This window comes from Macaca thibetana, chromosome 19 (genome assembly GCF_024542745.1).
Source record: "Macaca thibetana thibetana isolate TM-01 chromosome 19, ASM2454274v1, whole genome shotgun sequence".
Classification (NCBI taxonomy): Eukaryota; Metazoa; Chordata; class Mammalia; order Primates; family Cercopithecidae; genus Macaca; species Macaca thibetana.
In genome coordinates this window covers 47,126,593-47,139,635 of record NC_065596.1, presented here as the reverse complement: position 1 = coordinate 47,139,635, position 13,043 = coordinate 47,126,593, and positions in this window count along the sequence as shown.

The following is a 13,043-nucleotide window of genomic DNA, read 5'->3' as shown; positions in this document are numbered from 1 at the left end:
TAAATCAAGTTTCAGTGGTAATACACGTCATGGAAGAAAGAAAAGAAGTTCAGTTAGCAAAGTTGGTCTTGTGTCAGTGAAACCTTGCAGGTACCAGCCCTCAGAGAAAAATCAATGCTAAATGTTTTATCATTAAGGTATCAGATTCAGTCCATTTTTCCCAGATCCAGATAAGGGAAGACATGCCTGCATTAATAATGATTCTCTATAATGTAAATTTTTTCCACAAAAAGCAACTGTGCAGGGCCACTTATATTTGCTGGCCCTCTGACAGGCACATCAAAATTTGTCAAAGAACTATATCGTGGGTTAAAAATATTTTTATTTTCTTCAACTAACAGGTGTTTCTAGAGGTGGAATTGGATGTTCTGCAGTTACAGAACTTTAGCCAATTTCAAGGCTTGCTTCACCATAATGTAGAGCTCCTGTTAGATTTGGATTTGACCAAGTGAAAGGGTTTTGGACATTAGACAGGGTGAAGAGTTGGTCAAATCCAAAGGAAGAATGATTAAAAAAAAAAAAAAACCCCACAAATAGCGATTACACTATTTACATACTGTTGAACACTCTAAGCATAAGGAGAGGTTAGAATGCAGTAGTAATCAGTCGTATCTTGCAGCTACCAAATTCTAAAACAAAACCCCAAACCAGCTCCTTAGTTGAGCAGGGACCAAGCTGTAGTCTGCTCTCCATTGTCACAGGAGCAGGAAACTCATGTTCCTTTTAGGAAGTGAGCAAGGCTCCATGAGGAGAGGAGTTCCATGAAAAAACAAAACTCAGATCTCAAACAAAAAATCAGAGAGAGCAGGGACCTCAAGAGAAAGTAGGATCCAATTCTCAGAAAGTCACATAATTGGTCAAAACTAAAGCTCTGTAGTTGGTACTGAGCATGAACAAAAAAAGAACCACTGCAGGTCAAAAGTTCTAAACTCCATTAAGAGAACCCCTTCATGGTTGGCAAAATGTTAACCAAATTGAGTGCCTGATTCAAGTTTCTGAATCAATTGAGGTTTATTGGACCAGAGCTTGAGGGCACACCCTGGAAAAACACAAGTTGTAGAAACCCTCTGTGGCTTGTTACGTCCTTGAGGAGGTTTTCAGGAGGTCTGACCTTTATACATCATCTTAAAGGAGGGAAGGCAGGTAGGAAGAGACAAGTAGGTGGAAGAATATTTGGTCTCATCTTGTCTTTATTCTGTACATAGAAAGAAAAAGTATTATCAGTGTAAAGTCTAACAGACTTTAGTTTTAGGAGCTAGACTTAGATTGCACACTTAAAGTTACAATTGAAGTGACCTTGCTTTATGGGAGAATGTACACCTTAAGATGAAGATGAAAACGAAGAAGAAAAAACCTGCTATGCACTGGAGACCTTTATATTTGCACTTCATTTAATGCTCACAATGACCCTTTAATCATTTACTATTATCAATCTATCCCAAAACATCAATGAACTGGTCCCTTATCTCAGAGCCCATTAAAGATGGAACCAGGACTCAGATTCACATTTCGGAATCTAAAATTCATGCTTCCAGCAAAAGAAACTATCAACAGAGTGAACAGACAAGCTAAGAAATGAGAGAAAATATTTAGAAACTATGCATTTGACAAAGGTCTGATACCCAGCATCTATACAAAATTTAAATAAATTTACAAGAAAAAAAACCATTAAAAAATGGGCAAAGGACATGGAGAGACACTTTTTAAAAGAAGTTATACATGTGGCCTACAGCACATGAAACAGCTCAATATCACTGATCATTACAGAAATATAAATCAAAACCACAACCAGACACCATCTCATACCAATCAGAATGGCTATTATCAAAAAATAAAAAGATAACATGCTGGCAAAGTTGCAGAAAAAAGGGAATGCTTATACACTGTTGGTGGCAGTGTCAATCAGTTCAATCATTGTGGAAAGCAGTGTGACAATTCCTCAAAGAGCTAAAAGCGGAACTACCACTTGACTGCAATCTCATTACAGGTTATATACCCAGAGGAATATAAATCATTCTACCATAAAGACACATGCTCACAAATTTTCATTGCAGCACTGTTTGCTACAGAAAAGACATGGAATCAACCTATCCATGGAAGAAAAAGAATGAGATCTTGTCTATTGCAGGAACATAAATGAAGTTAGAGAATAATATCCTTAGCACACTAATGCAGGAACCAGAAAATGAAATACTGCATGTATAAGTGGGCACTAAATAAAGAGAATACATGGACGCGATGGGAGTGACACACACCAGGATCTACTAGAGGGTGGAGGGTGGGAGGCAAAACAACAGAAGAAAAAATAATTATTGAGTGTTAGCCTTAGTACCTAATTGATGATATAATCTGTACATTAAACCCCGTGACATGGGTTTACCTATATAACAGACCTACACGTGTACCCCTTAAACTAAAACAAGCATTTTTTAACAACCACAATGAATTTCAAATATCAACAATTTAATCTCTAATCCTTCTGCATTCAAAATATTAAGATTTGTTTTAAAAAGAAAACTTTTAATGAGCAGAATAAATTAGCTTCTTTTTTCTAAAATAATAATAAAATATAACTTGTATTTCACTCTACACAATTGTACCTACCAGAATTCAAAGAAAGGAAAGTTGGTTGCCTCTAACAGAAATAACCATACAGACGTAATTGAAGAGACAGGGTCTGAAATGGGCCTTAGGACAAAAAACAATTAAGGAGGTTGAGTGTCTGAGTCGGACCGGCAGACCCTGAAACAGCAACAGATGAACAAATGTACTCAGACACAAATATCCAACGAAACATGGGGCTGGGCTGCCTAGCCACTCAAACATACCAAGAAAGTTTCGGAAAAGAGTTAGCAGCCATGGCCCCAATCAGCCTGCTAAGTTTGCATTTATTTAGTACAGATTAAATTACAAGCATCTTGAGTAAACATCACTAGAGGGTAATTGACATTACCAACCTCCCAAGTAGAGAGCAATCACGAACCTGCAGATAATCAAAGGGTGTTCTTTTTTTTTTTTTTTTTTTTTTTTTTTTTTTTTTTTTTTTTTTGAGACGGAGTCTCCCTCTGTCGCCCAGGCTGGAGTGCAGTGGCCGGATCTCGGCTCACTGCAAGCTCTGCCTCCCGGGTTTACGCCATTCTCCTGCCTCAGCCTCCCGAGTAGCTGGGACTACAGGCGCCCACCACCTCGCCCGGCTATTTTTTTGTATTTTTTAGTAGAGACAGGGTTTCACCGTGTTAGCCAGGATGGTCTTGATCTCCTGACCTCGTGATCCGCCTGTCTCGGCCTCCCAAAGTGCTGGGATTACAGGCTTGAGCCACCGCGCCCGGCCTCAAAGGGTGTTCTTAAGACCACCTGAGTAAACTCCACTACAATCCTATTTATCTACACCTTTTAAGAGAATTCAGCTGCCTTCAGCCAAATCTTTTATTGAAGTTATGCAACACCCCCTGCCCCCAGCCTTCCAAGAAGGTTTGTGACTATTTCCTGTAACTATCTTTATAATGTTTCCTCTAAAATCTTTTCCACTACCCTGACTAAACTCCCACATCTCCCCCTTTTCTGTTTCTCATATCTTTCTCGGAAAACAACAACAACAACAACAACAAAAGAAATATTTCTTCCTACTTGTTCCCAAAGCTCTAAGTCTAGCTTACCTTCTTTCGGGAACCATGGGTTAAGTGGCACAATTTGCATTAGGTCCCATAATTGAGCCTGCAAAATGAGGATCTAGTAGCTTTAAGCGGTTGTTTGAATACTTTTAGATACTGCTCCTGTTGTGCTCGTAACTGTTGTCCCATGATAAAACCCTACCCCGAACAATCCCTCAAAATTGGAGATCCTAAGCGGGCACCATGACCTACTGACTTATTGACTTATCGACTTACTGGCTTACCAACCGCACAGTCTTCACCTTAGTTTTTGAAGATTCTGTCGTGATTATTTGCAGCTATAACTCAGACCTGGGCACCAACATGCCAGGTCCTCACATGGGGCACTGTTTGACCGGCAGACCCTGACCCAGCAATGGATGAACTAATACACTCAGACACTAATATCCAGTGAAAGAGCAGGCTAGGTGGCCAAGTCACTCATGGATAGCTAGAAGCATTGGGTAAAGAGTTAGCAGCAGGGGCCCTAATCAGCCAGTGAAGTTTGCATTTATTTAATACAGATTAAATGACAAAGGTCTTGAGTAAACACCACTACAAGATAATTGACATTGCCAACCTCCCCCAGAGTAGTTCCCCCAGCATAAGATTAAATGTTGGTTTTAGGACCGCCTGAGTTAACAAGCTATTTAGATAAACTCCTCTACATTCCTGTGTATCTATGCCCTAAGCTTTTAAGATAATTCAGCTGCCTTCAGCCAAACCTTTTACTGAAGCTACGCAAACCCTCAGACTCCAAGAAGGTTTGTGACTATATCCTATAACTATCTTTATAAATTTTCTTCTAAAATATTTCCCACCACCTTGACTGAAGTCCCACAGTTGAGAAGACAGGGAAGGGCATTATACAAGCAAGAAAAAATTAGAACAAGTTTGGCCATAAGAAAGTAAAATGTTGATCAGGTCTTTCAACACATATCAAAAAAAGGGAGATTAGGGCCATGCTATGAGGACACTGAATGGCAGACTACATAATGGGAACTTCATCCTACAGATAACAGAAGTCACTGGAAAGCTTTGAGAAGGTCACAAACATGACAAACAGCATTTCTGGGAAGATTACTCTGACCAGTATTAGGCAAGATAAGTTGGGAAATGATCTTCAACTTTGGAAACTTAATAGAAATATCTAAAAGACCTATATTTTTTCTTTTCTTTTCATGTTTAATTTTGAAATAATTTCAGACTTTCTAAAATGTTCCAAAAATAGGCAAAGTCCTCACATGCTATTCATTTGACTTCCCCAAATATTAACATTACAGATATGCATCTAATAATCCAAATCAATAAGTGATTATTAACACTGTAAAATGAATGCCTGTAGAGACCTTATCCAAATCCCCTCTATCTTCTGACTAATGTCCTTTATCTGGACCAGTATCCAATCTAGCATCACATATTGCTCTTCACTCTACTGTTCTCTCAGTCTCCTTTAATCTGGGAAAGTTAGGATTTACCTTTAAGAGCTTCACATTTTTGAAGAGCATTGGTTACTTATTTTGTAGAATGAACCTCAGTTTGGACTTTTCTATTACTTTCTCATGATTAAACTCAGGTTATACACTTTGTACAAGAACACTACAGGGATTATGCTACATCTTCTATATCCATTATATTACAATGCCCTATGATGTCGTTAACACTGATTACTGGGGATGTTAACTTTGATCACTGGGCTAAAGTTCCTCCACTGCAACATGACCCTTTTCCTTGAAACTATTTTTAAACAGCTAATCCCTGGGCCACACCACACATCAGCCAAATCAGATACACTTGAGGGATGGTACAGGTATTGGTAGGCTTTAAATGCCGTACAATTAACTCTAATCAGTATCCGGAAACACAAAAATATGGCTTAGACAGTGAAGATTAGAATCCTGAAAATCAGCTAGGAGACTATTCCTAAGTCTTCTCTTAAATATATATATATAATTCTAAACAAAAGCAAATACATCTGGATTTTGGCATGGACATATGGTAGATAAATAGAGGAAAAACAGAAATCACTTGATGGGGAAAGAGATGAGCGAGTAGACTGCAGTCCAATTTTTAAAAAAAGGGGGGGAGATCAGGTGTGATGACACTTGCTTGTAATTTCAGCATTTTGGGAGTGAAAGTGGGCAGATCACTTGAGCCCAGAAGTTTGAAACCAGCCTGGGGTTTCACCAGCCTGGGTGAAACACCATCTCTACAGAAACAAACACAAAAAATTAGCTAGGCATGGTGGCACATGCCTGTAATTCCAGCTACTCAGGAGGCTGAGGCAGGAGGATCACTTGAGCTCACAAGTTTGAGGCTGCAGTCAATTATGATCTCGCCACTGCACTTCAGCCTGGGTAAGAAAGTGAGACACTCTCTCCTTAATTTAAAAAAAAAAAAGGAAAAATAATGTTCTAAGGTCATATCTAGTACAAAAACTGCATCTTCTTCTGTGACGTTTAGATGGTATAATTAAAATAGAACATGGAGGTGTTTCCATAGGAATAGCTGAAAGATTCTATACTTTTTATACAGCTGCATCATATTCTATTGTGTGGATATAAAGTAACCTGTTTAAATAGCATCGTGCTGGTGAAAGTCTAGGTTTTTCCCAATATTTTGCTGTTAAACAAACAATACAGTGAATAACCCTGATAAGTGTCATTTTTCATGACTGAGAGTGTGACAAATTTTTCCCAGTAAAGTTTGGGAGGCAAAAATACATATTTTTTTAAATTTTGATATGTATTAAGAAATTTTACTCTACAAGGTTTGTACATATTTTTATGTTCCAAGAAAAGTAGGGGAGTGTAATATCACCTCAGTTGCTCTCACACAAAGGTCCTGAGTGACAGGACCTTTAGGGACACAAGCACAGGGCCATATCCCTGGTGCCCACACAAGGCAGGGGCCTCTGGATCCTGGGAAGCTCCAGAAAATGTTAGGATGCCCTCTAGAGGACACGCTGCTAAGGATCAGAAAGGGGCCAAAGAAGTTGAGAGATTACAGCAGGTCTTAAACTAAGAGAAAGTTCAAGTGGAGGATATTAAGGTTCAAGGAGCAAGCTGAAGTGAGAAAGTGGTAGAGACTGATGGAAGGAGAAGGTAAAAAGCTCCAGGGAAGTTAGGGGAGGCACATCAGGGCTCTCCACTCCTCCTCAGCATTGAACTTTGTAGTGGTCATGCTGGTGGGGCTCTGTGAGCTCTAGAATGTCCAGCACTATCTGGGGACTCTACCCACTCAAGGCCAGCAGGACTCCCTTCCCCAGCTCTGACAATCAGCAATGTCTCCAGACTTTGCCAAATGCTTTTAAAAATGAAAATATTGCCCCTGGCAGAAGCATTAATCTACACTAATCTGTAAAAGCAAATCACCACTAAAATCCATCACCTCTTGGTAGAAGAATTACAAGTGTGAGATGGGTAAAATGGAGGTCTTCAATATTTACTGAACTTTTACTTAATCAGCAATTTGATGTCCCGGAAGGCATGTTTAGGGGTGATGCCACATGGCTGCCTGTACCTCACAGCAGAAAGGGTATGGGTTTTCCAAGGGTCTGTAACCATGAACTGGAAAGGTCTGGAACTGGGAAAGGTAATGACACGCAATGGGTTACGTTAAAAAGTGTGATGTAGGGAATTCTGTAGATATTGGGAGAAAAAAATACACAATGTAAACCCAAATCCCATTCCGATTCTCTCACCATCTTAGGGCCATCTTGGCTATCTATGAATGGTAGCATTTAGGTCCCTGGCCTGTACACTGTCTGGTTCGGGGACCTAAATGCTCTCTTATTATGAAGAAAGAAGACGTTTTGAACATTTTCATCCTTCACTCATTCACCTCTCACACCCATCGACCTCTCAAACCTCTTGCCACTCCTGGATTTCATTCTCAATTTACTGAGCTCCATATCTGTCTCTCATCCATTCCAACATGTGGTGGGTCCAGATGGTGGCTTCTGCCCATGATTTTATAAAAAAAAAAAAAAAGACTTTCAAAATTACTTTGCCTGACACCTCCTTAAACTGACCTCCACCTGCAGCCCCATGATCATACCAGCAGCATTTGGACATGTTTTCTGGTAGCCAGATGCTTTCCATCTCTCATTAGGAAATGAGATTCTCTCCACCCTGCATAAAAATTTCCCAGTAGAAATGAACACAGAGACACTGCCTGTGTGCTCCCAAAGAAAATGGTTTCTATAAGAACATGTGAAAGCTGCAATTATAGAAAGGACAACCTAAAACATACATTATGTAGATGATTCTCACCATTCCTTTAAGAGATACATTGTAAAACATGACATTAATAATTATTTGAGAAGAATAAGGCATGCATACTATTTTCTTAAATTAATTTTAATAAGGTGGTTCCTCCCATGTGCCAAGGCTAGGCCTCTGAACAAAATTCTCCATCTGCAGTGGCAATGCCTGAGAGGATGACATGGACTTAGGCCTGATATGCAGCCATTCCTGTCTATCCTGCCCCTGATGCAGGACAGTACCAGCCCAGGGCCCAAATCTCCTGCTGAAGAGCTGAGAGAGAAAATGGAATATCCAAAGCCTCTTACCTTTTTCCAATCCACTGCAATGGGTACCAGTGTAGTCCATTTGCCCCTGAGGACACCCACCTGCTGGTCTTTGGCTTCTAAGAGTCAGACCTCACTGGCTTCTCTGGGTCTCAGCTGCTTTCACTCTGCTGAGTCTTGCTCTTTCACATGGGGGTCACTCCCCTGCCAGGCATGTCTTCCAGCTCCAGCTGACAGGTCAGCTAAACCAGAACCAAGAGAATGAGCAAAGATTTCAATATCTAGTATATCCAGTAGAGATGTAACCTGTACAAAAAAATAAAGAAGTAGAGATGCACACACCTTCCCTGACAACATTGTGTCCCAAAGCAATGTCTTCTGTGCCCCTCATGAAGGAGCTCACTGTCCCTCACCACATGGGTAAGTGCTTCCAGGGTCTCTCAATTCCTCAACGGGAGGCAACACACATTTTAACACAGTACCTCAGCAATGGAAGTGGTGATAATTTACCTACTTTGATAAAGTTCCTGAAAAGATCCCTAGACTGAAAAATTCCCCTCTGAAAGATGACAGAAATGGTTTTCCAACTGCAAAACATTGGCCTACTTGCTTTTAAAAAAGTATCCTTGAAAGAGCCAAAACAATTTTGCCAAAATAAATTGCAGAAATTGAATTTTCTTATTTCAACTCTCACAAAATATTATAACTATTAAAAACAGAAGCTGCTGGTATAAGAATACAAATGGGGTCAAAGGGATAGAATTAAGAGAACAGAAATAAACACTCACCCTTATAGTTCATTGCTCTTGCATAAGGTTGTCAAGATACTTAAATGGAGGAACAAGCATCCTCTCAAATAACGATGTGGAAACAACTAGATAACCACATGCAAAACAATAAACTTAGAGAACTAAACTTCCAACCATATCAAACAATTATCTAAAAATGGATCAGTGAGTTAATTATAAGATCTATAACCATAAAAACATCTTAGAAAAAGACGTAGGGGTAAAACTTAATGACCTCAAATGTACCATGGATTCTCAGGTATGACCCAAATGCATGAAAAACAAAAAGGAAAAATAGATATATTGGGCTAAAGATGTAAGCCTTTTGTGCATCAAAGGATATTATCTGGAAAATAAAAAGACCAAACACAGAACGATACATAATAGTTGCAAATCACATAGACAATGGTTTCATGCCCAGAACATATAAAAGACTGCTACAACTCAATAACAAAAAGACAAACCACCCAATTTATATAAATGGGCAAAGGACTCAAATGGACATTTCTTCAAAGAAGATATGCAAATCATCAAGAGGGACATGAAAAGAATCTCAACATCATTAGTCATTAGGAAAATACAAAGTCAAAGCCACAAGGAGATACCACACTACACCTACAAATATGGCTACCATTATTTTAAAATGTTAAATAACAAGTGAAAGCCTTATGTAGAATTTGGAATCCTCATGCACTGCTGGTGAGGTTATAAAAAGGTACAGCCACCGGGAGAAACAGTTGTGCTGTTCCTCAAGAAGCTAATCATAGAATTCTCATGTGAAACAGCATCCATTCCTAGGTATATATCCAAAGAATTGAATCCAGGGACTCAAATAGGTACTCGCATGGGAATGTTGATTGCAGCATTACTCACAAAAGATAAAATATGAAAACGATCTAAGTGTTCATCAACACATGAATAAACAAATGTGGTCACACATACAACAGAATGTTAATCTGCCTTAAAGAGGAATGAAGCTCTGACATCCGCTGGAACATGCATGGTCTTTGGAAACATTATGCTAAGTGAAATATGTCAGAAACAAAGTAACATATATGTATAATTCCATTTACATGAAACATCAAGAAAAGAGACAGAGTAGAGAAGATCAAGGTCTAGGGTGGAAAATACAGGGAGTTATTATTGTTTAAAAGATACAAAGTTTCAGTTTAAAATGATAAAAATTTTCTAGGAAAAATAGTGGTGATGGTAACTGAACACTGTGTATGTGTTTATTTCCACTTGATTGCACATTTTAAAGTTTTTTAAATAGCACATTATTCACAGAACTGTGAAAAATCTATTTCTATTATTTAAATCACCCAGGCTAAGGTGTTTGTTATGGCAGCTGAAGTCCATGAATACGTCATCCGACCCAGTGTTTTCAATGAAATGTATCAGTTTATCAATCAAGTTAGCTGGAAGCTCCTGTCCCCAGAAGAACCAGAGGTCCCAAAACAAGAGCTCCAGCACGGGCTCAACCAGCACAGGTCCCATAGGGCAGTCTCGATGTCAGGCCCTGGATGGCATGTGAGGCTATAGTGATACAACCACAAAGTGAAAGTGTGTTTTTAGTACTTACAGACACTGGGGAGAACTCCGCACACCTGGAGACCACAGATACAGAGGTCAGCAAGCCCAGGCAGGGAGGAGAGAAGAGACCGGTAAGCCAATGGCTTTAGTAAGTCCAGGTGTTACCTGACAGGTTTCCAGCAGGGAGCTTTAATGAATGTGTGTAAAGGGAACAGCAAACACTGGGACTAGGAGATCATGCTGTGACTGACAAGTGGTCACTTTAAATGTGAGGGCAAATGTCAGAATTATCCGTTTAAAGAAAGCAGCTGGAGAGAAGGGAGCCCAGCACACCAAGCAGGAGAGATGCCTCTAAGATTTTATCTCTGGCAACCAACTGGAGCCACTTGAACAACCAGACACAGTATTGAAAACTGCCATGGTGACCAAGGCCTGCCTCTGATGTTAGACAAATAAACTTGCACTTTAGAAAATGAATGCCAAGGCAACATGACACTATGGGCACTCGCGACGTCCAGGGACACCAGCAGGGTGTGGTACTGTGCCCTGGAGTCAGAATCCTGGGTTCTGGTCCCTGGGAGTGAGAAAATGAAAATGACTTGTCCCTACTCCCCTGGCATTGATCCTCCCACCCTGCTGCTCCGTCTTCTACTCCCAAGCCCATATGCAGTGCTCAGACCTAGACATCAGTGCCCCCAGGGTATACACAGTGCCGCCTACTGCACACAAACTCACAGAAGGTGACAAAAATCTGCATTCAGAACATCCAATTGTGAAAGAGAGAGAACAGTGAACATAGAGCCACAGAGACTGGGACTCACGGAGCTGGAAGGTGATGGAGCTGTAACATAACATATGTGTGACCTCCTGTGAAATGTGCAGATCCTTGTGAAATAAAAAAGGCAGCCTGACCTGGGACTGTGGTCACCCACACTTCCCTTCCGGTCCACCAGAGGGTGGCAAAGTCCCTCCAGCCTGGAACCTTCCCAGGGGATGCCAACCTACCTCAGCAGAACCCATAGCCTAGCAGGATCCACCCTCACCAGGGTCACCTCAGCCCAAGTCCTCAGCATCCTCCATGTTCCCCACACGGACCCCGTCAGCTCCTCCCTGACCTGGCGGCCACCAACCTAACACCACTGCCTCTGCAGGCAGCTCTTGCTCCACACACCTGCTCCATCCCTGGGCTCAGCTAAAAAGACATCTCCCAGGGCAGCGCTAGTGTACTTTCCCCTCGTGACCTCCCTTCATCCTCATCAACTCTTTCTGTCACTGCTCCCTAAATGCCCGCCTGTGCTCCATCTGTCCTGTTCTCTGGGGCATCCCAGGCCAAGCCTAGCGCTGACACAGAACAGCGGCTACCTGAGGGCCAACAGCCTCCCCGGGAATCAGTCAGGCACCTTGTGACCTGTCTGCATGCTGGACCCCGGGGGGGCTCAGAGCACTTGTGATGGTCACACACAGGCACAATCCAGGATGTGGCCACCTACCCCCGGCTGTCCCTTGGGAAGACAGACCTCTCCTGTGTCCCTGCTGGGAGAAGGGGGTATTATTGCTCTTTGCTCCCAAAATACAACTCATACTCACCTGCCCTCTCAGGTATGAGCAACATCCCTCCAGACAGGCTCTCAGGCGACTGCCTGTTCCTCCTCTACAAAGAGCAGCTCGGCCAGGTCAAAACCCTCAGGACAGACCCCTGGGTATGTCAGCACATGGAGGGATGAGCCCATCACGACCACGGAGTAAGTCGGGATTAATCTCTCCAGCTCTGAACCCCTGCTCTGTCCCAGGCTCCCCTTCCTGCATCTCAACCAGCCAAGTTCCACAGGGTTCCTGGGTAACTCCCCACTTCCTCCTGCGCCACCACGGGGAAGGTGTGGTGTCCACAGGAAAATCAGATGGGCACAGAAGAGAGGACACCAAAAATGGTCAGGAAGAAAGGAGAAACCCTGAGCCCCAGCTCAGCCACCAGACCCCAGGGAGCAATAGAGTGACTGAGAACTGTCCCTTTGACCATGGGACTCACAGCCCCCACTGAGCAACCAGCACAGGCCTCTCCTCACAAGAGGCATGAGAGATTCACCCTGCACACCTCCAAAAAGGACACTTTCCTCTGAGACACCCAGGTCCTGAATATCCATCCTTGGAAGCTGCAGCCAAGCTAGACACAATTAGAGAAAGGAAGGGTTCCTGTCACCAGGCAACACACAGCTCACCCACAGCACAATGGGGTGTCCCTGTGACAGGGACCTGGTGCAGCTCCAGCCTCCTGCACTGAAGGGGAGAGCCAGATGGGGATGAAAGAGGGCAAGGGGTGTGAATGTGCACCCCGACCCAGAGCCACTGGGACAGCAGGAGGCTGAGGCCCAGGACTGTTCTTGCCCAACCTACAGGGTATGTGTGTGACTGTGTGTGTCTGTGTGTGTCTCTTTTGTGTGTACGTTTGTGTTTCTGCACATAGTGTGTGTCGAGGTTTGGTGACACTGCTGAAAAAGGCAGAGGCCTCCACAATTCCCAGGGACCTGACACACAGACAAAAGG